The sequence below is a fragment of the Coregonus lavaretus genome (assembly GCF_964263955.1).
Source record: "Coregonus lavaretus genome assembly, chromosome: 26".
Classification (NCBI taxonomy): domain Eukaryota; kingdom Metazoa; phylum Chordata; class Actinopteri; order Salmoniformes; family Salmonidae; genus Coregonus; species Coregonus lavaretus.
In genome coordinates this window covers 21,789,981-21,817,366 of record NC_140013.1, presented here as the reverse complement: position 1 = coordinate 21,817,366, position 27,386 = coordinate 21,789,981, and the positions used below count along the sequence as shown (strand labels likewise).

Below are 27,386 nucleotides of genomic sequence, written 5' to 3'. Positions count from 1 at the left end.
AGAGAGGAGAAATGAGAGAGAGAGGAGAAAGGAGAGAGAGAGAGAGGGAGGGAGAGAGGAGAAATGAGAGAGAGAGAGAGAGAGAGGAGGGAGGGAGAGGAGAAAGAGATATGGAGGGAGAGGGAGAGAGATAAGAGGGAGAGAGAGAGGGAGAGGAGAAAGGAGAGAGAGAGATAGATGGAGAAGGAGAGGAGAAAGGAGAGAGAGGGAGAGGAGAAAGGAGAGAGAGAGATAGATGGAGAAGGAGAGGAGAAAGGAGGGAGAGAGAGAGAGGAGAAAGGAGAGAGAGCGAGGGGAGGGAGAGAGAGAGGAGAGAGATAGATAGGGAGGGAGAGGGAGAGAGAGAAGAGAGAGAGAAGGGGGAGAGAGAGAGGGAGAGGAGAAATGAGAGAGAGAGATATATGGAGAAGGAGAGGAGAAAGGAGAGAGAGAGAGGGGGGGAGGGAGAGAGAAGAGGGAGAGATGAGAAATGAGAGAGAGAGATAGAGAGAGAGGGAGAGGAGAAAGATATGGAGGGAGAGGGAGAGAGAGAAGAGCGAGAAGAGGGAGAGAGAGAGAGAGAAGAAAGGAGAGAGAGGAGAAAGGAGAGAGAGAGAGGGAGGGAGAGAGAGAAGAGAGAAGAAGATAGAAAGAGAGAAAGAGAGAAGGGAGGGGAGGGAGAGGGAGAGGAGAAAGGAGAGAGAGGAGAAAGAGAGAGAGTTAGAGAGAGGGAGGGAGGGAGCGAGAGAGAGAGATAGGGAGGGAGGGAGAGGAAGAGAGAGAGAGAAGAGGGAGCGGGAGAGAGAGATGAGAAAGGAGAGAGAGAGGGTGAGGAGAGAGAGAGAGAGAGAGAGAGAGAGGAGAGAGAGAGAGAGAGAGAGAGAGAGAGAGAGAGAGGAGAAAGGTTTAAATAATCTTTATTGGGTCTGGGAGCCCACCACACAATAAATACTCATACAAAACCGTAGTTACACATCAATTAAAAACACAACTCCAATTCCTCCTCCACAGTTACTAAACACAACAGCCTCTGAATACCCCATATACTCATAAAAAGATCAATATTGTTGACAAGTTTATAATAGGCAAACTCAATTCTTATTCTCGCTGCCAACATTCCCTCCAGCATTCCCACCACATCCACAGACCCCTGTCCCCAAATACTGTTCTTTCGGGTCTTCCATATCGCTAATTTTGCTGCCCCTAACACAAAATTAAGCAACAACTACACCTTTTTGGCTAAACCTGTACTTTGGCCCAAACATATACAGTTGAGAAGAGAAAACCTCTCCCAACGTTGAGAACCAATTAGTGATCAGGTCAATCATCCCGACCAACCTGGGACACTGTAAAAACAGATGTGCCAGAGTTTCAGATTCAGCACAGAATGGACACTCCTCCCCAACAGTAGGATCCAGGTGTACCAGATGCATGTTGGTGGCTATGGCTCCATGTATTATCCTCCATTGGAGGTCAGCTGTCCTCTTATCAATAGTCCTCTTATCCCCGTGCCCAAGAACTCTAAGATATCCTGCCTAAATGACTACCGACCCGTAGCACTGACGTCTGTAGCCATGAAGTGCTTTGAAAGACTGGTCATGGCTCACATCAACAGCATAATCCCAGAAACCCTAGACCCACTCCAATTTGCATACCGCCCCAACAGATCCACAGATGATGCAATCTCTATCGCACTCCACACTGCCCTTTCCCACCTGGACAAGAGGAACACCTACGTGAGAATGCTATTCATTGACTACAGCTCAGCATTCAACACCATAGTGCCCTCTAAGCTCATCACTAAGCTAAGGATCCTGGGACTAAACACCTCCCTCTGCAACTGGATCCTGGACTTCCTGACGGGCCGCCCCCAGGTGGTAAGGGTAGGTAACAACACATCTGCCACACTGATCCTCAACACGGGGGCCCCTCAGGGGTGCGTGCTCAGTCCCCTCCTGTACTCTCTGTTCACCCATGACTGCATGGCCAGGCACGACTCCAACACCATCATTAAGTTTGCCGACGACACAACAGTGGTAGGCCTGATCACCGACAATGATGAGACAGCCTATAGGGAGGAGGTCAGAGATCTGGCCGTGTGGTGCCAGGACAACAACCTCTCCCTCAACGTGAGCAAGACAAAGGAGATGATTGTGGACTACAGGAAAAAAAAGAGGACTGAGCACGCCCCCATTCTCATCGACGGGGCTGTAGTGGAACAGGTTGAGAGCTTCAAGTTCCTTGGTGTCCACATCACCAACGAACTATCATGGTCCAAACACACCAAGACAGTCGTGAAGAGGGCACGACAAAGCCTATTCCCCCTCAGGAGACTAAAAAGATTTGGCATGGGTCCTCAGATCCTCAAAAAATTCTACAGCTGCACCATCGAGAGCATCCTGACTGGTTGCATCACCGCCTGGTATGGCAACTGCTTGGCCTCTGACCGCAAGGCACTACAGAGGGTAGTGCGTACGGCCCAGTACATCACTGGGGCAAAGCTCCCTGCCATCCAGGACCTCTATACCAGGCGGTGTCAGAGGAAGGCCCTCAAAATTGTCAAAGACTCCAGCCACCCTAGTCATAGACTGTTCTCTCTGCTACCGCACGGCAAGCGGTACCGGAGTGCCAAGTCTAGGTCCAAAAGACTTCTCAACAGCTTCTACCCCCAAGCCATAAGACTCCTGAACAGCTAATCATGGCTACCCGGACTATTTGCACTGCCCCCCCACCCCATCCTTTTTTACGCTGCTGCTACTCTGTTAAGTATTTATGCATAGTCACTTTAACTCTACCCACATGTACATATTACCTCAACTACCTCAACTAGCCGGTGCCCCCGCACATTGACTATGCAACGGTACCCCCCTGTATATATAGCCTCCCTACTGTCACTTTATTTTACTGTATATATAGCCTCCCTACTGTCACTTTATTTTACTTCTGCTCTTTTTTTCTCAACACTTTTTTGTTGTTGTTTTATTCTTACTTTTTTGTTTAAAATAAATGCACTGTTGGTTAAGGGCTGTAAGTAAGCATTTCACTGTAATGTCTGCACCTGTTGTATTCGGCGCATGTGACCAATAAAATTTGATTTGATTTGATTTGAGTTTGTATAATGATCGCCAACAGCCTTTTGGGGAGGCACCTGGACCAAGCACACCCGCCCACCTCGTCGATTTTACCCCTTCCAGGGAAGAGGCATGGGACACCTTAACACATATTCTGTGCATGGCTTTCTTTCCCACCTCCTTGAACTCCCCCAGCTCCGGGGTATCAAAGGAAAGCAGCATCCCCACGTCCTCCTCGAATGCCCCCGCCACAGCACTAACAATCAGTGCAGGGAACACATAATCCAGACCCTCCTTCCACCGATCAGAATTGGAAATGTCAGTCACATACTGCAGATGAAGTACTGGCAAGGAGTCACAGACCTCAGCGACGACCTTCCTCAGTAGGCGAGACGATCGGATCCCTGCTCTCTCTCCCAGCTCCTCCAGCGACCTATTCCTGTTCCGCATCAGATGACCCAGCTTAGTACACCCCACGCCTAAGAGGCATGAACGTAGGCTAGCTGAACCCAGAACACGGGACTGGATGGCAGTGTTATGAAAAAGAGGCTCTTCAAAAAGCCACATCCCTGGTGGCGTGCAGGCCTTACGGGACTTGACCAGAACTCTCCAAGCCTGCATAACAGACTCATAAAATGGAGTCAGGCCAGGCAACTCACCCCCCTCCAGCTTTAAGAGGAAAAGGTGCTTGTCTAAGCCCAAACAGCCCGCTCTCCTCATCAATGTGTAGGCTGTGTCAACCCAGCTAGAACCGTCACTGTACAACAGTCTCTGTGCTGCTTGAAGCCGGAAAGCCATGATCCTGGAAGAAATGTCCACCAGGCCTTGCCCACCCTCGTGCAGTGGCAAGTACAGGGCTGAAGCTTTAATCCAATGTTGTCCAGACCAGAAGAAATTGACAAGGGTCCTCTGAAGCTCTTGTATCAGATCCTTTGGTGGCTGCAAAATCATTAGTCTGTGCCACAGGGTAGAGGCAGCAAGATTATTAGCTACCAGTACCCTTCCCCTATAAGACAGCTGGGGCAGCACCCATTTCCATCTTGACAGTCTGGCACACACTTTCTTCACTACACCCTCCCAGTTCTTTTTCTGAAAGACATCGGAGCCTAGAAAAACCCCCAAAGTCTTCATACCATCTCTGCCCCACTGAAGCCCCCCTGGTAACCGTGGAGCGGACCCCATCTGAAGCTGGCCTGCCCACAGCGCTTCACTCTTTCCCCAATTGACTCTAGCTGAGGAGGCCCCCTCATACACCTTTAAAGCGTTTGAGAGAACCTTAACATCCTCACCCCCTATAATAAAAACTGTCACGTCATCTGCATACGCAGACAGTGCTATCGTGGGACCCTTCATAATCCCTGGCACAGAGAAACCAGTAAGCCTCGCTCTTAAAAAAACAAAGCATTGGTTCAATCGCCAGACTATATAATTGCCCTGAAATTGGGCATCCCTGCCTGATGCCCCTTTGGACAGGGATGGGGCAACTCAAACCACTCCCACCTTCACCATACACGAGGCCCCAGCATACAGTAAATTCATCCAAGACAAAAAAACATCCCCAAACCCAAAGGCTTTCATTGTTTTAAACAAGTACTGATGGTCCACACGATCAAAAGCCTTCTCCTGATCCAAAGAAAGTAAACCCACATTTACATCAGACAGTTTACAAATGTCTAAAACATCTCTTATTAGAAACAAGTTGTCAACAATAGAGCGATCAGGTACACAGTAGGACTGGTCCTTGTGGACCAACAATCCCAGATACTCTTTCAACCTGTTTGAAAGACATTTAGAAACAATGTTATATTCTGCACACAGCAAAGCAACAGGTCTCCAACTTTTTTGGCAACAGTGAAAGTACCGCACGTTGACAGGATACAGGAAGAGAGCCCTCATGAAAAGATTCACACACCACTTCATAAAAATCCTCCCCAATAGACCCCCAAAAGTGCTTATAAAACTCAGATGGTAAACCATCAATGCCAGGGGCTCGGCCTGTTGAGAGCTGCATAACTGCTGTAGACAGCTCTTGCAGTGTAATGTCAGAGTCCAATGCGACTCTTTGCTCAGGTCCCAATTGAGGAAGACCGTGTAACAACTGTTCAGTACACAGAGAGTCACAATCCTCCGCCTTAGAGAGGGCAGAATAGAAATCCACGGCATGTTGACGCATTTCACTGTCATCCGTGGTCACCTTCCCATCAGGGAGACGAAGGCAGACCATCGGTTTACGTTGCAATGTCGACTGTCCTAGGTTTAAAAAAAAAAAGCACTAGGAGCATCCATATCCTTGAGGGAAGCGAAACGAGACCTAATCAAGGCACCCTTCACTCTTTCATGCAGAAACGACCTCAGTTCATGTTTCTTGTCCTGTAAGTTCATGACTAGTCCGGGGTCATTCTGAGTGAGCAACTTCAATTCAATAGATTTGATGTCCTGTTCAAGGGCCCTGACAGTCTCTTTAACTTCAATTCGAGACAGAGCAGTATACTGTTGACAAAATAATCGTATTTGGGCCTTCCCAACCTCCCACCATTGTCTCATGGACTCAAAATTCCCTTTTGTAACCCTCAATTTTTCCCAAAACAACAAAAACCTTTCACAAAACATGACATCATGTAACAATTTAACATTAAAATACCAATAAGATGATGACCTTCGTGGACAGGACAAGTGAATATCAACAGTGACAATATAATAATAATAAATAATATGCCATTTAGCAGACGCTTTTATCCAAAGCGACTTACAGTCATGCGTGCATAAATTTTTTGTGTATGGGTGGTCCCGGGGATCGAACCCACTACCTTGGCGTTACAAGCGCCGTGCTCTACCAGCTGAGCTACAGAGGACCACAGGAGTAATGTCACACCTTCCAACCCTACTACAGTATTGCTCAGATACATACAACCTGTCTAACCTTGCTGCACTGACATGACCTTCATTAACTTTCAGCCATGTGTCCTGCCTAACTTTTGCATTCCTTACTCTCCACACATCAGAAAGCTCAAACTCAGTTAACAGACCAGACAGGCAAGTGGCTGACCGCAAGTGAGGTTCTTCAGCGGTGCGATCAACAGTAAAATCCACTGTACAGTTCCAGTGCCCCCCTAAAACCATACACCCCTCTTGGTCACACTGTCTTAAGGTTTCCTTTATTTTATCAAAACCAACAATACGCTCTGTACCCTCATTAGGAGCATAAACATAAAAAAAAAAAACTAAAAAAAAACATAACATCTACCTTGACCAATAAAATCCGACCCTTGACAATCTCTGTTGTAGATACCACAGTCACCCATAAGCCTGAAGAAAACAAGATTGCCACCCCAGCACTGAAATTAGTACCATGACTGAGTATATGCTGCCCCTCCCACCACATACCCCAGTCAACCTCATTTTCCTCATCACTATGTGTCTCCTGTAGGAAAACTACATTAAGCCTTTTCTGTTTTATTACTTATAATACCCAAGCCCTCTTATTCCTGTCCCTTCCCCCATTAATATTGAGAGAACCTACCCTTAGTACCTCCATATAGAAAATAAAAAGGAAAAGCAGAAGAAACCACACAGAAACCAGACAAAGAGAATAGAACACCCTATGAGGCATAATCATCATCATTATTTAAATTTTCTCTTAACCTGACCACGTTTCCCACCACCTTTTGCTGCTGCAACAGCAGTAACAAATTTCCTCAAGCGAAACCGCTTCTTCTCACTCAACTGGTCTAACCCCACCGTCTTCTGTAACATCACAGCTGACCTCACAAACTTATCAACATCAAAATAATCTGCGAAGTTGACAGATTTCCCAAAAGTCTGATCAAGAAACCCATTTACCTCCTCTAGATCGTAAATTGAGTCCTCACCAGCTGATATCGTATCAAGAGCGATATCCATATCCTTCTCCTGATCCTCCTCAACTAAGGCCACAGACCACTGACTCCCCTCTACCACATCCCTTTCAACACTCCCCACTTGCACCCCATCACTCGTACCAGGCATCTCCTCCACTGCCTGGGAGACTAGCCCCACCTGAACCCCATTACTCGTAGTGGGCATCTCCTCCACTACCTGGGAGACTAGCCCCACCTGAACCCCATTACTCGTAGTGGGCATCTCCTCCACTGCCTGGGAGACTAGCCCCACCTGAACCCCATTACTCGTAGTGGGCATCTCCTCCACTACCTGGGAGACTAGCCCCACCTGAACCCCATTACTCGTAGTGGGCATCTCCTCCACTACCTGGGAGACTAGCCCCACCTGAACCCCATTACTCATAGTGGGCATCTCCTCCACTACCTGGGAACCTAGCTCCACATGAACCCCCCCCCTGTACCCCAGCACTCATAGTGGGCATCTCCTCCACTACCTGGGAGATTAGCTCCACATGAACCCTCTCCTGTAACCCATTACTTGTAGTGGGCATCTCCTCCACTACCTGGGAGATTAGCTCCACATGTACCCCCTCCTGTACCACAGCACTCGTACTGGGCACCTCCTCACCAGTCTGAGGAAATGGCCCTTCAGATCCATCCTTACCTTCTACAACAATATTTTTCTGCTGCATAACATTTCCCTCTGGTACAAGTTGCACCTCTGTGCCCTCAACACGGACAACTTGTTCCTCAGCAACAGATGCGTGTGGCTGCTCTACCACTGTCAGCCCACCTCTTCCTACATCAGTGGGCCCAGGCGTTACGAGGACCACCTGCGCCCCTCCCTCTGCCTTCTCCCTTTTCGGGCAAGCATGTCGCTTATGACCAACATCCCCACACTCAAAACACCGTTGACTACCCGTACTAGCATAAGACATATACAGTCTATTGTCATACTTGACTTTAAACGATAACTCCAAAGTCTGCTCCGGTGAGTCCAAAAACATAAACACCTGTCGCCGAAACGACATAACCTGTTTCAACGCCGGGTGTTTGCAACCCAATGGGACAACCTTAATTGAACTTGCAAACTTCCCGAAGCGCAATAACTCGCGCTCCAATAGCTCATTTGGAATAAACGGCGGTACATTTGAAATCGTTACCCTTGTTGACGGAGAAAAAAGCGGCGTAACTTGAATAAACATTCCTTTAAGAAGTACGCCATGCTCAACCATACGATCAACAAGGCGCTCTTCTTTAAGAAATACCACCACCGCTTTATTCATCCGTGACGCATAAGCAACATTCTCATATCCTACCTTCTCTCCTACGGCGACCAGAAACTCCTCCACCGTGACAGTAGCTTCAGTAACACACCTAAAGCCGTGCCGAAGTGACAGGGACGGCGTCCCCATTCGGGCCGCCTTTGACACGAAAAACAATATACTTAATTCTACCACAACAAGAAAATAGAAATAATAACCTTAATCATGCATAGAATAAAAAAGGATATCACCAAGAAAAGGAAACCCCAGGATATCTAACTCTACACAACACTTGCACTTAGCACTCACTCAAACAATTCCCCTTTATTTTATACTCAAGTGTTAACATAAATAATGGCACACTGCCTTTTCAGAAATGAAACAACAAATGTAATTCCTAAATAAAATAAATAAAATAAAAATACAAAAGAACATATCCATTCAACTCATTTCATCAACAAAAAATAGTTTCCCCTCCTCCACAAAACAAACCGGTCCTTAGTAAGCCCACTTCTTCTCAAACAATGGGAGATCTTTTACAGCTGAGAAGAACTCAAAATCCACTTTTATGCTTGCTTTCACTAATCCTTTAAAAACATATCTTACATCCTGCCCATATCCCGTTTCCTACTCAGAAAAATTGACATCTTAGCTTGTCCCAAAATAAAATTGAACAGTTGACATTTTCTTTTCTGTTGCTTACTATATTGAAACCCCAAAATAAAAACAGTGTTATTGAAAATCTCCCCTACAGCTTTAAACAGAGACTCCAGCATTTCCAAGAGAGGTTTTATCCTCTCACACTCCATAAAACAGTGAAAAATGGTTTATCTTATATTACAAAAAGGACATCCATCTCCAACAGCTGAGTTAATAACAGATACAAAAGCATAAACTGCAATGATGCCATGCAAAACCCTCCATTGCATATTCCCAGTACCCTTTTGTAACAGTGGCTTGTACAGTGCTCTCCATGCTGACTTTACCTTGTCATCAATGCCCAATTTTACCCTCCATGGAGTGTCTTTTCTATTTTTCAATTTATCTTTATTCAATACCTTGACACACCCCCTACAGTGAGGGAAAAAAGTATTTGATCCCCTGCTGATTTTGTACGTTTGCCGACTGACAAAGACATGATCAGTCTATAATTTTAGTGGTAGGTTTATTTGAACAGTGAGAGACAGAATAACAACAACAAAAATCCAGAAAAACGCATGTCGAAAATGTTATGAATTGATTTGCATTTTAATGAGGGAAATAAGTATTTGACCCCCTCTCAATCAGAAAGATTTCTGGCTCCCAGGTGTCTTTTATACAGGTAATGAGCTGAGATTAGGAGCACACTCTTAAAGGGAGTGCTCCTAATCTCAGCTTGTTACCTGTATAAAAGACACCTGTCCACAGAAGCAATCAATCAATCAGATTCCAAACTCTCCACCATGGCCAAGACCAAAGAGCTCTCCAAGGATGTCAGGGACAAGATTGTAGACCTACACAAGGCTGGAATGGGCTACAAGACCATCGCCAAGCAGCTTGATGAGAAGGTGACAACAGTTATTGATTATTCGAAAATGGAAGAAACACAAAAGACCTGTCAATCTCCCTCGGCCTGGGGCTCCATGCAAGATCCATGCAAGAAGGTATCAGCCCAGAACTACACGGGAGGATCTTGTCAATGATCTCAAGGCAGCTGGGACCATAGTCACCAAGAAAACAATTGGTAACACACTACGCCGTGAAGGACTGAAATCCTGCAGCGCCCGCAAGGTCCCCCTGATCAAAAAAGCACATATACAGGCCCGTCTGAAGTTTGCCAATGAATATCTGAATGATTCAGAGGAGAACTGGGTGAAAGTGTTGTGGTCAGATGAGACCAAAATCGAGCTCTTTGCCATCAATTCAACTCGCTGTGTTTGGAGGAGGAGGAATGCTGCCTATGACCCCAAGAACACCATCCCCACCGTCAAACATGGAGGTGGAAACATTATGCTTTGGGGGTGTTTTTCTGCTAAGGGGACAGGACAACTTCACCGCATCAAAGGGACGATGGACGGGGCCATGTACCGTCAAATCTTGGGTGAGAACCTCCTTCCCTCAGCCAGGGCATTGAAAATGGGTCGTGGATGGGTATTCCAGCATGACAATGACCCAAAACACAAGGCCAAGGCAACAAAGGAGTGGCTCAAGAAGAAGCACATTAAGGTCCTGGAGTGGCCTAGCCAGTCTCCAGACCTTAATCCCATAGAAAATCTGTGGAGGGAGCTGAAGGTTCGAGTTGCCAAACGTCAGCCTCGAAACCTTAATGACTTGGAGAAGATCTGCAAAGAGGAGTGGAACAAAATCCCTCCTGAGATGTGTTCAAACCTGGTGGCCAACTACAAGAAACGTCTGACCTCTGTGATTGCCAACAAGGGTTTTGCCACCAAGTACTAAGTCATGTTTTGCAGAGGGGTCAAATACTTATTTCCCTCATTAAAATGCAAATCAATTTATAACATTTTTGACATGCATTTTTCTGGATTTTTTTGTTGTTATTCTGTCTCTCACTGTTCAAATAAACCTACCATTAAAAATTATAGACTGATCATGTCTTTGTCAGTGGGCAAACGTACAAAATCAGCAGGGGATCAAATACTTTTTCCCCTCACTGTATATAAGTCCTTCCCATTCACCTCATCCAAACCACCTCTTCCAACCCTCTCAAATCCAGAAATAACGCCTTTCTTTCTGGCTCTGGGATATTGGGTGTAATCCCTAATCTTGGAAATGAGACATTTTCATCTTGTACCTTCTTCTTGTGACTATTCAGCATACCCCACTCTTCTGCTGACAGAGCCTTCCTCCAGCTTCCCAGCAGTTGTCCGACAATCCTTTCGGACCTCACCCCCAAATGTCCAGCCACCCGTCTTCCATCCATTAAGGCGAGCCCAGCCATGGCCATTGACTGTTTTAAGGTGATGATTTTGCCCTTCACCAGAATCTTGGAGAAATGTGGAACAGCTGCAGTTGTACAATCCAGTATTGCCCCATACACCAGAGGTTCCTCCAACAGCCAATGCACTGACTCCGCTGACGTTCGTCTGGACACCTTCATAATGCGCCACACCCTAAGAAGACCTCTGTAAAACGGAGGTACTCCCTCCCTAGAAATCTGGCTACTATTGTCGTAGAAATATTTGACTAAAAAGTAGTCAACTTAAAGATATTTCTCAAGAGACTGGAGCTTGTGAATCTAAAAATTAGACTTTTATTATTTGCATAACAAAGCCGAGCTTGCTCCATGGAGCAACTGCTTGCCCTGAACCGGAGCTCTCCTTTTATACAGACACAAATGCATAGTCAACATACATAGTTACTCCTCTCTATGTGAATGAATAACATATTTTCATTATCACATGTTGGCTACTCACGGGGGCTACTTGCGCTTCTCTAAATGGGGCCTCTATCTTATTAGTGGCATGACTCAAAAAATTATGTACATACGTACATTAAAGAACAATCACACTCTGTATTGACTATATTCACTATCCAGACATATATCTGAAGTACAAAGTATCAATCATGTTCATTCTGTTTTACCTTTATCATTTCATAACACATTATAAAACATATCAATTAATACTTAAACATGGTTTAAATATGTCATCCATAACCCATTCTCAACCACATACATTTAAGCATTTATCATTTACCATCCTCCCTGGCCCTTGAGATTATGTGCATGTGGCTATGTGTCAGGTCATAAGCACAAACAAATGATAACACTAGTTCCATTGTTACTCCAATCTCCACACAGCCACCACGAGGAGTTGTATCTCCATCACGTCATTGACATACCCAGACCAGCTGCAGGGAGTTATGAAAAACACATATATGTCTCTGCTCTGTATTAACCCTTCAACTGGTTCTCAATCCATAAACATTTAAGGTATATAGGTGTTTCATTCTACCATATATTCCCCCCTGTTGGGACTCTATCAGTCCCAACCAATAAAACAAAAGATAACATAACATGAGTGTAAGCATGTGCATATACTTATTCTTGGCCTTGCCATCTGTGGTTACATTTTTATAAGAATATATATTCAGACCAATGTATCTTCCTCATTGTCTGACCCATCCTGATGAGGACCCAGAGCCCAGTCAGGTATTGGTTCCAAGTCTGGAAGGTTTTCCTCTAAATTAACCTTCAAATTGTTCTATTGAGCTTTGTAACAATTGCTCCCCTTTTTGTTTTGTTGTAGCATTTCCAATATACGTGGTAGTATCCTAACACATCAAAATATATAAGAAATAAATGCAACTTTGTTTTAACCATAATATCTAGGACATGTTAAGAATAGTGTCAACATCTTTAGCTTACATAACCTTTTTTACCCATATCACAATTATTATAACAATCAAAAGAATCAATATCAATATCTAATCAATTAATTGCAATGTCAACATCATTAGTTATTAACATATTAATAACTTATTCAAATCAATCAGTCACCTTATAAGTCATAGTCATTATCAGATTAATTACCCAAAACAAATTTAGAATGACAATTCTTAGTTATTCACTTTAGTTCCATCATTCAAAGTTAAATCTCTCACCTTGGCACATATTGACACTGGCAGAATGTATATTTATACTATCATAATTCTAGCATTAACATCCTCATAACGAGAATTACAACAGATCAGTATCTTAATGCATTCCTAGTCTACATTACTATAAATTTAGCAGTGTATAATACCTCCTTAATCAACATACTACCTTAACTAACAGTCCTTTACTCTACCGGCACTCAATCTTCTGGCGTCTTCATTATGTTCTTCAGATAGCTTCATATTTAATCTTGGATTGCCCATGGCAATGTCCCAATTCCAATGTCACACCTGAGCCGCCCCACCTCCACCATCATTCTGTTTTGTCCATTTGCAAACCAGTATACCCAAACTACGAAGAACGTTGCATTGGCATAGACCTCTCTCTTCCTGCTCACTCCACATGGACTCCTGTCACATTCTTGAGAGAAAAGGCACAAAGAGAAGGCAATTGATTGCTTTGATTTGATGCTGGATTCAGGTCTCCTGGCAGAGGTGGTGTCGGACAGCAACGTCTTCACCGCCTTTGTTGTTCCTCTTCAGCTGGGTAGAGGGTTTTTTGATTTTATTGAGGTTCACACCGCTCTGGACGGACTTATTTCTACTATGCATTACAACACCATCCGTAGTAACATCTTGAATGTCTGGAATCTCTCGTCGGTCTGGAAGGTCTTGGAAGTCTCGGTGGTCTCCTAGTCATCAGTTCCCTCACTCTGGTACAATGGTTTAGATGATACCCGATCGCACTCCCCTCTATCCGTACCGCTGCTGGTGTAACCTGGACGACGATGTATGGTCACTTTAGCTGTTAACCTTCCCCATCACTAGGGTCTCCGGATCAGCCAGAGTCCCTCTCAATCTATCGACATCGGTCTGCGAAGAGTGTCCTTCTATCAGCCTACCCATAGGGAAGCTCGGAGTTACTGCGGCAAAGACACAAGCACAGACACACACAAAAGACAACAATGCTACCCAATGGCTGAGGTTGGAACACTCCTATAGTGGGAAACATGGATCTAAGTATCTGTCTCCACCACTTTTACCATCATTAAGGTAGCCAACAACACCTGGTACAGGCCCCTCCACATAGGGTCTTTCCAGCTCTTTCTTCTGTAGTCTTTTGCCATCACATAGTCTCCAGGGCACAGAAAATACTCAGATTCTCCTACTCAGTTGGGCAGAGTTATCTTCACCCATGAAAAGAAAATCTTAAGAACATTGTTAGGTTAGGTGAGACACAGTATGCTACTTATGTCCTCTCATCCGTCAAGAGAAGCCTTGAAATTATGAAGCACACCTGCTTCCAGCTTGTTGTAGTCCACTTATTTCATGCCTCCTATCACAAAAACAAAAAAGATTTAACCTAACCCATAACACATTATTACTACTGCTCATATCCTTAATACACCTTGCATATTTCCCCACAAAACCATTATAAAACATTAAACCTCTGTAAGCCCAACTTCCCCCCTTGGACACATGCATCACATCGTGATTCATGTGTTCAAAAAACAAAACAACAACAATATTGCCTATTAAACCAAAAATAATAACTAAACTGAAAATGACAACCCTTGAGCATATCTTTACTTAACTGTATCCCATAACACTATTCAAGGAATGCCTCTCACTTCATCCTTGTCCTGTTTGGACTAATATATATATAGGATTCTTTCCAAATTATAAACTTCTTCACAATTATCCTTATTATATCTAACCCCCTAATTCAGCATGCCTCTAGAATTTATAGTGCGGGTGATCAGGTCACACTATAAAGCCAGGACAGATTTCAGAGGTCATTGAAATCATTCAATGAATTGTTTCATCCAATAGTATACTACTCATTAATAACCATCAAGACATTTCATAAATGTTGTATCCCGAGTGTACAGTAAGTCCTTAGTACAGCTCTTTTCAAAATAAATCACACATATTTACTTATCCCTCAGTAAATAAAACCCAAATTACATGTGTATGCCCCTTTAAGATATTTCACTTCCATCCCGTCAAAAAACCCAAAATAGAAGTAAAAATCCTATACAGCTAACATTTCATACTAAGTAGTTTGTTTGTGGTTATTCGAACACCATATAGTAAAACAATAAACAAACAAAAAATGGCCAGGCCTTTTTTATTTTGGTAGCTCCCTATGACAACCTAAAAACAAAACATCATACATACAGTGGGGAAGAAAAGTATTTAGTCAGCCACCAATTGTGCATGTTCTCCCACTTAAAAAGATGAGAGAGGCCTGTAATTTTCATCATAGGTACACGTCAACTATGACAGACAAAATGAGAAAAAAAAATCCAGAAAATCACATTGTAGTATTTTTTATGAATTTATTTGCAAATTATGGTGGAAAATAAGTATTTCGTCAATAACAAAAGTTTCTCAATACTTTGTTATATACCCTTTGTTGGCAATGACACAGGTCAAACGTTTTCTGTATGTCTTCACAAGGTTTTCACACACTGTTGCTGGTATTTTGGCCCATTCCTCCATGCAGATCTCCTCTAGAGCAATGATGTTTTGGGGCTGTCGCTGGGCAACACAGACTTTCAACTCCCTCCAAAGATTTTCTATGGGGTTGAGATCTGGAGACTGGCTAGGCCACTCCAGGACCTTGAAATGCTTCTTACGAAGCCACTCCTTCGTTGCCCGGGCGGTGTGTTTGGGATCATTGTCATGCTGAAAGACCCAGCCACGTTTCATCTTCAATGCCCTTGCTGATGGAAGGAGGTTTTCACTCAAAATCTCACGATACATGGCCCCATTCATTCTTTCCTTTACACGGATCAGTCATCCTGGTCCCTTTGCAGAAAAACATCCCCAAAGCATGATGTTTCCACCCCCATGCTTCACAGTAGGTATGGTGTTCTTTGGATGCAACTCAGCATTCTTTGTCCTCCAAACACGACGAGTTGAGTTTTTACCAAAAAGTTCTATTTTGGTTTCATCTGACCATATGACATTCTCCCAATCCTCTTCTGGATCATCCAAATGCACTCTAGCAAACTTCAGACGGGCCTGGACATGTACTGGCTTAAGCAGGGGGACACGTCTGTCACTGCAGGATTTGAGTCCCTGGCGGTGTAGTGTGTTACTGATGGTAGGCTTTGTTACTTTGGTCCCAGCTCTCTGCAGGTCATTCACTAGGTCCCCCTGTGTGGTTCTGGGATTTTTGCTCACCGTTCTTGTGATCATTTTGACCCCACGGGGTGAGATCTTGCGTGGAGCCCCAGATCAAGGGAGATTATCAGTGGTCTTGTATGTCTTCCATTTCCTAATAATTGCTCCCACAGTTGATTTCTTCAAACCAAGCTGCTTACCTTTTGCAGATTCAGTCTTCCCAGCCTGGTGCAGGTCTATAATTTTGTTTCTGGTGTCCTTTGACAGCTCTTTGGTCTTGGCCATAGTGGAGTTTGGAGTGTGACTGTTTGAGGTTGTGGACAGATGTATTTTATACTGATAACAAGTTCAAACAGGTGCCATTAATACAGGTAACGAGTGGAGGACAGAGGAGCCTCTTAAAGAAGAAGTTACAGGTCTGTGAGAGCCAGAAATCTTGCTTGTTTGTAGGTGACCAAATACTTATTTTCCACCATAATTTGCAAATCAATTAATAAAAAATCTTACAATGTGATTTTCTGGATTTTTTTCACCTCAATTTGTCTGTCATAGTTGACGTGTACCTATGATGAAAATTACAGGCCTCTCTCATCTTTTTAACTGGGAGAACTTGCACAATTGGTGGCTGACTAAATACTTTTTTTCCCCACTGTATATCCCCAGTCCTATCTCATCAACAATCATTAACCCCAGCATCGATTTAAAATTGTTTGATACGTCGTGTCCTACTTTACCCCTAACATAATATTATAGGAGACTCCCATCAATCATTTTAAAAAACTCCCACTTAGAAGACACTAGATAATAACACGTTTTATTAAGTTAACTACACCTTCCACTATAAACCTATAACCCCTTTTTAGTAATTTAAACATCGCAAACTGTTGCATTGATGTTTTTTAAAAAATACAAATCTATTGTTTTATAATCCAAAACCCATAAAAAAGATGTCTACTTAATCCATCAGGCCAACAGCAACAACTACCTGCCATCGTTCAACGTGCTATAAACACATTATCGTTATCTGAAGTAATGAACCATCGTCATAACTCACCGCTGTTTAACCAAACTATATAATGTCATAATAAAATTATAAATGATCAAATATCGTTCCTTATTCAACTATTGAGACATGTTCTTCATTAGTAAATCGTCTCCACAAAGCAATACTACCTAGTAACACATTCTCATTCTCCTAAATAGAAATAATTACTTATATTAAACAATCCCATTCAACATCAAGTCAACCTGTCCCATCACCCAATTAACTTACTTACTTTTTAAGCGCTCTACAATATCTATCATACTCTACCGCTAATTTTCCTCATAACGGTACCTCAACAGATGACAAATTATTTTACATTCATAGTAAAAACCAATAAAACATCCAATTCACCGATGTACAATTTTAATTACTATGTTATCCTATCCGACATGGATTGGTAGGCCTTATTTATTTTGGTAGCTCCCTATGACAACCTATAATGTTATCAATGAAACCAGTAATTCACGTCAATAGCATCAATGTAAAATATTTGCTTTCTGTCCCTTACTGGATTCGTACCAGGGACCCTCTGCACACATTGACAACAGTCACCCTCAAAGCGCCGTTACCCGTCGCTCCACAAAAGCCGCGGCCCCCTCGAAGCACTACTTCCAGTTCATAGAGCAAGTGACGTCACCCAACGAAAACCGCACTAGCTCTCACCGCTAACTAGCTAGCAATTTACTGCCGATAATATTCAACCTCCTACGACTTCCTACAAAATATGCGATCCTTGTACACCTAACGTAACCCATAATGTCCCTTATAGCGCTCTCACATTTCAGCAAGCCCCAATGGTTAACACCAGCAGACAAAAATTGAAATTCTTCAATTTTTACTAGCAGACCTAATAAAACACACTTTCAAACAGCGTTCTGCATTTACCTCTATCATAGGGTTTAAAAACGAACTTAACAACATTAACCATCCTAAATTGCCGTAGTAACGTCATGTTTGGTTCAGTTTATCTATTACCATATAAGACATTCACTTCTCCATGCGTCGTAAACTATATCCTATTTATCTTGTAATCAACTAAAATCATAGCCACGCAATTAAACCATCACTCCGCCATTATCAGAATGAATGAGATCTATTCAACTATCCTTTCTAAGTAAGCTACAAGTAACACCAAATACTTGCTGCAGTTTACCATCATATATTGAAATCATCCATTTATCACGATCCAATTTATTTATAGACATATTCCACCATTGTCACTCCTTTAATCTAGCAAAACCTTATTCAATGCCCAAAAAAATTACTACCACGCACTCTTCTCTCCATACCCGTTAACATTTTTACATGTTAGTCATTTAGCTGATGCTCTTATCCCAAGCGACCCACAATTAGTAAGCTCATTCATTTTTATACTTATACTAGCCCCCCTTGGGAATCGAACATGCAACCCTGGCGTTGCAAGCACCGTGCTCTAACAACTGAGCTACAGAGGACCACAGATGAGCGTATAGTGCCTTTTTCTGATAATGTTATAATTGTAGCCTATTGCATTACTTTAGTTTAAAATATACGTGACCCAGACAAAGCGATCAGCAGGATGAAGCAAATGAATCAAATGAATCAAATGAATCAAATGAATTGAACAGACGGTTCAGACGAACAACAGAGTGACATCGACATGTATTCTTAAAATCAAAAGCTCCCAGTCTCTAATTTTCTGGTTCTTAAATTTGGAGAGACCTATTTGGTATCTCTGCAGCTGATGCCGTGCCCCGGATCGAACCACACAAACGTTATACTATATAAGTAAGAACTTGGCTTACCTATTAAAAGCGGCCGCTTTTGTTTGTATGGTCCGTCCAAGCCGTTTCATAACTGCAGATGTACACCGTCTCTGGCCCCTGTTGTCAACTCCTGGCAAAGCTCGGCAAATATGTCGTAGAAATATTTGACAAAAAAGTAGTCAACTTAAAGATATTTCTCAAGAGACTGGTGCTTGTGAATCTAAAAATTAGACTTTTATTATTTGCATAACAAAGCCGAGTTTGCTCCATGGAGCAACTGCTTGCCCTGAACCGGAGCTCTCCTTTTATACAGACACAAATGCATAGTCAACATACATAGTTACTCCTCTCTATGTGAATGAATAACATATTTTCATTATCACATGTTGGCTACTCACGGGGGCTACTTGCGCGTCTCTAAATGGGGCCTCTGTATCTTATTAGTGGCGTGACTCAAAAAATTATGTACATACGTACATTAAAGAACAATCACACTCTGTATTGACTATATTCACTATCCAGACATATATTTGAAGTACAAAGTATCAATCATGTTCATACTGTTTTACCTTTATCATTTCATAACACATTATAAAACGTATCAATTAATACTTAAACATGGTTTAAACATGTCATCCATAACCCATTCTCAACCACATACATTTAAGCATTTATCATTTACCATCCTCCCTGGCCCTTGAGATTATGTGCATGTGGCTATGTGTCAGGTCATAAGCACAAACAAATGATAACACTAGTTCCATTGTTACTCCAATCTCCACACAGCCACCACGAGGAGTTGTATCTCCATCACATGTCATTGACATACCCAGACCAGCTGCAGGGAGTTATGAAAAACACATAAACGTCTCAGCTCTATTAACCCTTCAACTGGTTCTCAATCCATAAACATTTAAGGTATATAGGTGTTTTATTCTACCATACTATCAACCAAAAATAAAGCCTTCTTTAAACCTAATCCCCCAACCTGCTGTAATACAAGACCTGCCACCCCTCTCCAAACCACATTTTCCGGTCCATAAAGCAACCTTTGAATAAACTGAAACCGGAAAGCAGCAGCCCTACTAGCAAGATGTACAAGACCTTGTCCCCCCTCCTCTTTTGACAACTACAAAACAAACACTTTGTGGAACCCAGTGATATTTATCCCAAAAGAAATCCACAATAATTGCCTGTATCTTAGCCAGAAGGCCAGATGGTGGCTCTAAAACTGACAACCGATGCCACAGTGCAGAGGCAATCACATTGTTAACTATAATAGTGCGCCCCCTATAGGACATACGAGATAACAACCAACGCCATCTCCTCATCCTCCCTTCCACCATTTCAACCACCCCAATCCAATTTTTTTCCATTGTCCCCTCATCTCCTAGGTACACTCCAAGATACGTAAAACCTCCCTTACACCATTCCAGCCCCCCTGGCAAAGCCATGATCCCTCCAGACCATTCTCCAATCTGTAAAGCACAACTTCTTTCCCAATTTACCTTTGCAGAGGATATTCCCCTAAAACGATCAACCATTAGACTCAAACTATCCACCTCCGCTTGATTTTTCACTAAAACAACTACATCATCAGCATAGGCTGAGAGACGAATAGGAGGAATATCCTCTGAAAGGTACACCCCTTCAATGTCACTTATAATGCTATTTAGTAGTGGCTCTACAGCAATGGCATATAACATTCCCGACAAAGAGCATCCCTGCCTAATACCTCTACACACTTTAAAAGGAGCACTCAAACCACCGTTAACTTTCAATACACTTTCAATGTCACCATATATCACCTTTATCATGGCAATAAAACCAGAGCTGAACCCAAACGCCTCAAAAGTGTGCCATAAGTATTGATGTTCAACTCGGTCAAATGCCTTTCCTGATCAATTGAAATTAGACCAGCATCCAACCCAATAGCCCTAGAGACGTCCAAAAATTCCCCTATCTGCCTGCCGGGAACACAGTAGGACTGGTCCGTATGATTTGCCCCATCACCTCCCTCAGTCTGTTGGACAAAGCCTTTGACAGGATCTTATAATCAGTGCACAATAAAGCCACCGGCCTCCAGTTCTTCACCTCCCTAGGGTCACCCTTTTTGGGCAGTAGGGTGAGGACAGCCCTTCTGCAGATAATTGGTAGTAACCCTCCGGTTAAACTATCATTAACTACTGCTAGCCAATCTTCTCCCAACATAGCCCAAAAAGACTTTAAAAAGTCAACGGGAAGCCCATCAATGCCTGGTGCCCTTCCATTTTCCATGCCTTTTAATGCAGTGTATAACTCTGATAGATTAATTTGTATTTTAAGAATAATGACTAAAGGATTTCACCCCAAATACAGTATAAATGTGTGAACGATGTTAGAGTTATAATGTAGTGTCAACCCACTAACAGAGGGGGGAAGTTAGAAACTGTTGAGAAAGCATTCCAGGGTGAAGGGGACTAAGAAACGGTTTAAAGGTGGGCGGAGCAAAGTGCCTTTGTGTGTCAAGGGGTATAAAAGCTGTATGTATGTTTTTTGGCGCCAGAGCTCTCCATGATTAAAAATACAGATCATTATTGCTGGTTGCGGACCTTTGTTTAATTCATGATTAAACCAGAGAATGTACACCCTCTGGGAATTATTCAGAGCATTAAGTTTGATTAATTAGAGATTGAAATTCTCGTGACAAACTCCTGCAAAGACAATGGTTGCTCTAGCTCAACCTGAGCTTCTGCAGCCACCTGTGGGAGCACATCAAGGAACTGCTGTGTCACTGTTTTATCCTCTTTGTACTCACACTTGTAGAGCTCAGCATAGAACTCTACTGCCCTCTTTCTAATTTCACTAGTGAGCTCCTGTCCAACAGCTGATTTGAGACAGTGAATAATTTTTCTTTGTCCATTCTTTTTCTCTAAACCAAAGAAACATTTGGATGAGGCATCCATTTCAGAGATTTCTCAATTTCTCTGATACCCAGCAGGTCTGCCAATGCAGCTTTTTTCCTCTTGAGGGCCTGAGTATGTCCTCGATTTCCTGTGGTCTCAACCAACGTCATGAGTTCCACTATTTCAGTCTCTAGGGCCTTCATTGATCTGGTGATATCCTTGGTGACATTCCTCGTGTATTGATTACAGAATTGTTGAATCTGGATTTTCCCTTTATCCCACCACTGTTGAAGGGATACAAAACGTGTATTTTGAGACCTCCACCTCTCCCAGAAAAAACTAAAACATTTCCTGAAGTGAGCATCACTCAATAAATTTATATTAAAATGCCAGTATGCGCTTTTGGGTTTTACGTCGTTAATGAACACCACCTCTGTTATTAAACAATGATCAGAAAATCCCACTGGGGTTATCACACTTGATTTACAGACCTGAGATTGATGCTCAAAACAATAAAAACCTATCTAACCTGGCCATAGAGATGGTGTTCTCTCTCACATGCGCCCAGGTGAACTGTCTCATGCCTCCATGTTGACTCTGCCAAATATCACACAGTTCATGTGTTACAATGAGGCATTTTAATAAAGTCCTTGAGGCTATATGAGGTTCTTTGTGATTTCCATTGTGCTGTCGAGACAACGATGCTGACATGCTGTGTTGATAAGAAATCCGCTGACACTGTACTTTGATTATAAAGGTTTATTATATCAAAAGATTTCAGCGTCAATTTACAGATTTCTGCAGAATCTGGAGAACAACTAACCCAATCTCAAATATGATTATTCTCTCCCGCCTTTGTTCAAAACCTGGTATATATATCCTATGTAACATAAGATGGGTGGTTTTAGATAGACCAATCCCTGGCCTCTCACATATCAAAGTGTCCTCTATTTCAGGGGGCCCCTATAGTAATGCTTTCCAGATGTTTCAGCAAGGCAGAGTAAAGTTAATTTAACCAACAATATGAAAACTTGCCAAAGCTATAAATTGTTCAGATACTACATATTTCCCCCCTTCGAGACTAATTAAGTCTCGAAAACAAAAATAATAGGATTATGACAAATAACACTTTTTATTACATCAGGCTTCTTGAGTAACTTTAGCAATAAAACAACATGTATGGAGTGTGAACACATTTTTATGAAGTGTAAACAAATCGTTATGGAGTGTAAGAGCGAAAAACCTGTCTGGCAGCTTTCTTTCCAAATATCCATCAATCAATCAAGACAGTACAATTCTCTCATGGCCCCTCTGCCCCAGGCAACCACCTAAGTACTCCAGATCAATTTATACATCTTTATCAATGCATTTTAAGCTATGATACAATTGAATACACATGAAAGCCTCAGAAAACAAAATACCATCAAAAACCCCTCCACATTCAGGCTGGTCAACCCATCGGACCCTCCTGTGGATTCTCTCTGTCCCTGCCTAGACCCAATATCCCTAAGCGTCAAAGAAAAACAAAAACATCTGAGGTCCCCACATGTACCCAACAACAAAAAACATAATTCTTCAAAAAATTAATACAGAAAGAATATTACACAAATTATGTATTACACATACAAATATGTATATAAATCATTGCAGACACTGGAATGTAGTCCACTACACTGCATCTCCTCAGCAGTGTCGACTTTCAATGCAACGTTGATGATGGAATCTGAACATTTCCACACCGTCCTTGTTCAACTTCCTCCAGTCCATTCATATTTTCCATGTTTGAGTATTTGAATCCCACTCTACATATTCCCCCATATGCTTCTGGAAGAAAAGAAAACACCAACCAGTATCTTTTGCAAAGCAACACATGAAAATTAAAACATCAATATCAAAAATAATATAAAAATGATATATATAAATTAAGCACATTCCATTTCCCCCCTTTGATTCATAAGAAAACACTAAACATCACAACAAAATGCAAAGAAATGTGAAAATTATTGCACAATCAGATATTCAAAATTTCATATTGTTACTTCAACCCTAGTTTTCGTAACGTTTTGATCAGACTTTTTTTTTCTCCAATTTTTGAAAAATCAATTTCACTGATTTATCCACAAAACACTTTCCCATTATCTGAGGATATTTCAATCGGGAAATCCCCACCTGCTTATGACTTCTTTACACAAAAACTTGGCAACCGATTGAGTGTCTTTTCGCTTAGTCGGACAGGCCTCCGGCCATCGTGAAAATCTATCCACAACCACCAACATGTATCTTTTCGATTCAATTGGTTTTATCATATCAACAAAGTCGATAACCAACTCACGCATAGGACCTCTTGGTGTAAGAATGTAACCAGGTCTAGCCATAACTGTTTGTCAATCATAGAAGCAGCTTCCTGCATCAAAATCACATCCTTAAGTGTAATTTTGTCTTCCAAGTCCACTCCATGAGTGACCAGAAAAACCTTGCCCAATTTGTCCGCTCCTGTGACGGCTTTTGCAGCTTCATCAGCAGCTTTGTTCCCTTGTGTGACTTTTGACACATCGGTTTTATGAGCTGCACACTTAGCTATCGCTATCTCTTTAGGCTTCATCATAGCATGCAACAATTTCATTATTTGCGCATGATGTTGTATCGGAGAACCATCCGTATTCTTAAAACCTCGACCTTTCTACACTGCTCCAAACAAATGACATACACTATGTGCATATGCAGAATCAGTATATACTGTATCGTCACTCGCTTTCCTTCTGCTAAAAAACACTCTTCTGTTAGCCCCACAAGTTCAGCAAGTTGTGTGGACGCAGGCTGTGGTATTACTTCAGCCTTTTCAACAACAAATCCAGTTCCTTGGGCTTTAACTACTGCATAGCCAGCACACAATTTATCTCCCACACGATAACAATCCCCATCAGTCCAATACTCCAGGTCTGCCTCACGTAATGGAAAGGCTTGCAAATCTGATCTAAGCCTCAAGTATTTCTCTGCTTCTTGAACACAATCATGTGGCTCACCATCCTCTGAAGTTGGCAAATTCTCGGCTGGATTCACCGTATCACACCTCACTAGGGTGACATCTTCCTGCTCTAAGAGCCTATGATAGTCTCTGAGCCTAGGCATAGTCAATGTATATTTTCCATAGTTCAGAAGATTTCTGAGACTATGATGGGTAAGAATTGTTACTGGGTAACCCATCGTAACAGATGATGCTTTGTTATACATTGAATATACTCCCACCATTGCTCTCTAGCACAGTGGTAGCCCTTGTTCTACTTCTGAATAGGCAGTAGAGTAGTAGGAAATAGGTTGAGGATTCGTCCCTGTACCTGTCGGCTGACAAAGAACTGCACAAGCATATTTACCTCCAGTAGAAGTAGACACATATAACAAAACATTCTTAGAGTAGTCTAGTAGTGTGAGTGCAGGTGCCTCCTGTAGCCTCTGTTTGATCATTTCAAATGCTACAAGGCCTTCCTGTGTCCAGGAAAGATTGCTATGGAGTTGTCCATTCCCAGTATCTTTAACCATAGCTCTCAAAGGTCCCTACTTCATTCACTGCTCTCAAATCATGAACCATACGATAAGTCTCATCGGGTTTCTTCAAAGGCAACAAAGGCGTGTTACTCTGAGGATTTTTTATTGTCTTCAAAACATCTGCTTTCGAAAGTCCTTCAATTTGTGGTTTGATCCCTTTGATTGCTTCATCTTTCAATGGATACTGATTCTTCCAAGGAGGTCTGGCTCCTGGTCGAAGTTCAACTTTCACCGGTTGGGCTGATTTCACAAGTCCAACATCGGCACTGTGTTGAGACCACAAACCTTCTGGAACTTGTTGCAACATCTCCTCTTTCATAGAGTCTGAATCCATCTTCGCACTGCAAATAGATTAATGTGTCATCCGTACAGCTTGTGGCTGTCCTTGTCCTTGAGCCAAAATCATGATTTTGAGAAATCGCTGATCTTCACTCCTCCAAATCACCAAATTATCTTTCATCGGTACGAAAACAGCTTTCTCTGCTTCTGTCATCATTTATCCTATATGCTTCTTCTCATAGTCTTCAGAAACCAACAAGGTCACATGTGGCACACTCTTCTCAATCTCAAATTCTTTATCCAGATAATCGTCTGTGTTTATCTTCATAGCTGCTCCTTGTGGTCCTAAAATTATGCAACATGAGTTGAGTTGAACTTTCTTTGGTTGATGACTCATTCATTCCTCTGTGTTCGATTGGGCAGCATTCTTGAAATACTTGAGCGTACAATGAAATGGATATTCAGGAAGCCTCGCACCTGGCATGTTTGCCACAATTAATTTCTCCCATATCTTAGCCTGCTTCAAAAAATCTGCACTGATATTTCCAATCCAAAATACTGAAGAAGAGTCAATCTCTGTCGTCATCAACAATTGGTAAACCTTTTCTTTTGGCACTTCTACCAGACAGCCGTCTGGCATGCATTTTATTGTACAATTCAATCTACACAATGACTCTCTTCCCAACAATGCAATAGGTGTATGTACCGATACCAGTATGGGTATTGTAGTTTTCTGATTTTTATAGCAGAGCTCAATTGGTTCTGTAAGAGGAATCAGCTGTTTCACTCCCTCAAATCCGATTGTCCGAATCAGTCGATTGGACATAGGGAGATGTGTAGCATCTTCAGGCCGAACACAGGTGAAAGCAGCTCCGCTATCTGCCATCACTTCCAATGGTCGGTTGTATACTTTCACCTCAATTGTTGGATCTTTTTCCGGTCCTGATGCTACCAGCTGACACCCCCCTTTCGGATCTTCTGGGCACCTCTAGAATCCTTGCTCCGGGCCCCTATAAGGGTTCACCGGTCCTCCAAATGATCTTGACTGGCCCCTGTATCTTCCTCTGAAATTCCCTCTGGTGTTTCCTCCTGGCCCATTACACTCACGGGCAAAGTGACCAACCTGTCCACAATTATAACACACTTCTGAAGATTGCTGGAAGTATGGCTTAAATCATCCTCCTCTTCCTCTTCCTAAGCCTTCTCCTCTTCCTCTCCAATTCTGTGTCTGTCCGGAAACTGGCTGTGGATATGAAACAACTGGTACCACTAGTGGTGGCTGGTACAATTGCAGTTGGAACTGGTTCGGTTGAAGCTGTAGCAGTGATTGTTGATTTGATGAACACTGATTCTGCATAACCAAAGCCTATTTCTTCTCCTTCTTCTTATTCTCCACCAGTTGTATTTGATTGAGTTTTCTGAGAGTTTCTTGGTCCTGTTCTTTCTGGCTGTGTTCCTTTTTCCTGTATAGATCCACTTGATGGGCTATATGATCGGTATAGACACCTTTTGTCATACTTCCAAGTCCAACCACCTCTGCCAGTTTGCTCCTTACTGGTGAGGGCAGCCCCATCTGCAGTTTAGCTCGCAAAATTGACTGCTCTATTTGACTCACATCTGGATCATTTCCGGTAATATTTCTCCACACTTGATGAGCTCTTGACACATAGGCTCTCGGATTTTCTTGTTGTCCTAGTGGGTCAAACAGAATGTTGTCAGGATGCACATTTGTTAGAAATGTATCTTTCAGTGCTCTCCACAGCCTATTTCTACTTGCAGCTAACAACTCAGGATCATTCACGCAGTCCCCATATATCGATTAAGTCCAGCTCTCTGAAAAATGTCTTCCATCCCTGGAATCCCAAGGAGATTAGCCAAAAGTCTCTAAATGTCTCCTATGGCAGACTGTGTTCCCACCGTAATTTCTTCCAACTTAGAAATCCAAGGATATGCTCCATCTTGAAGAGT

General features: G+C 42.6%; 1 pseudogene across 1 annotated transcript in view; it reads right to left on the bottom strand.

Annotated features, from left to right (window-relative positions):
* Nucleotides 1–27,386, bottom strand: part of LOC311101935 (S-adenosyl-L-methionine-dependent tRNA 4-demethylwyosine synthase TYW1-like) — a 149,691-nt pseudogene that overhangs the window by 12,853 nt on the left and 109,452 nt on the right. The window lies entirely within an intron of this gene.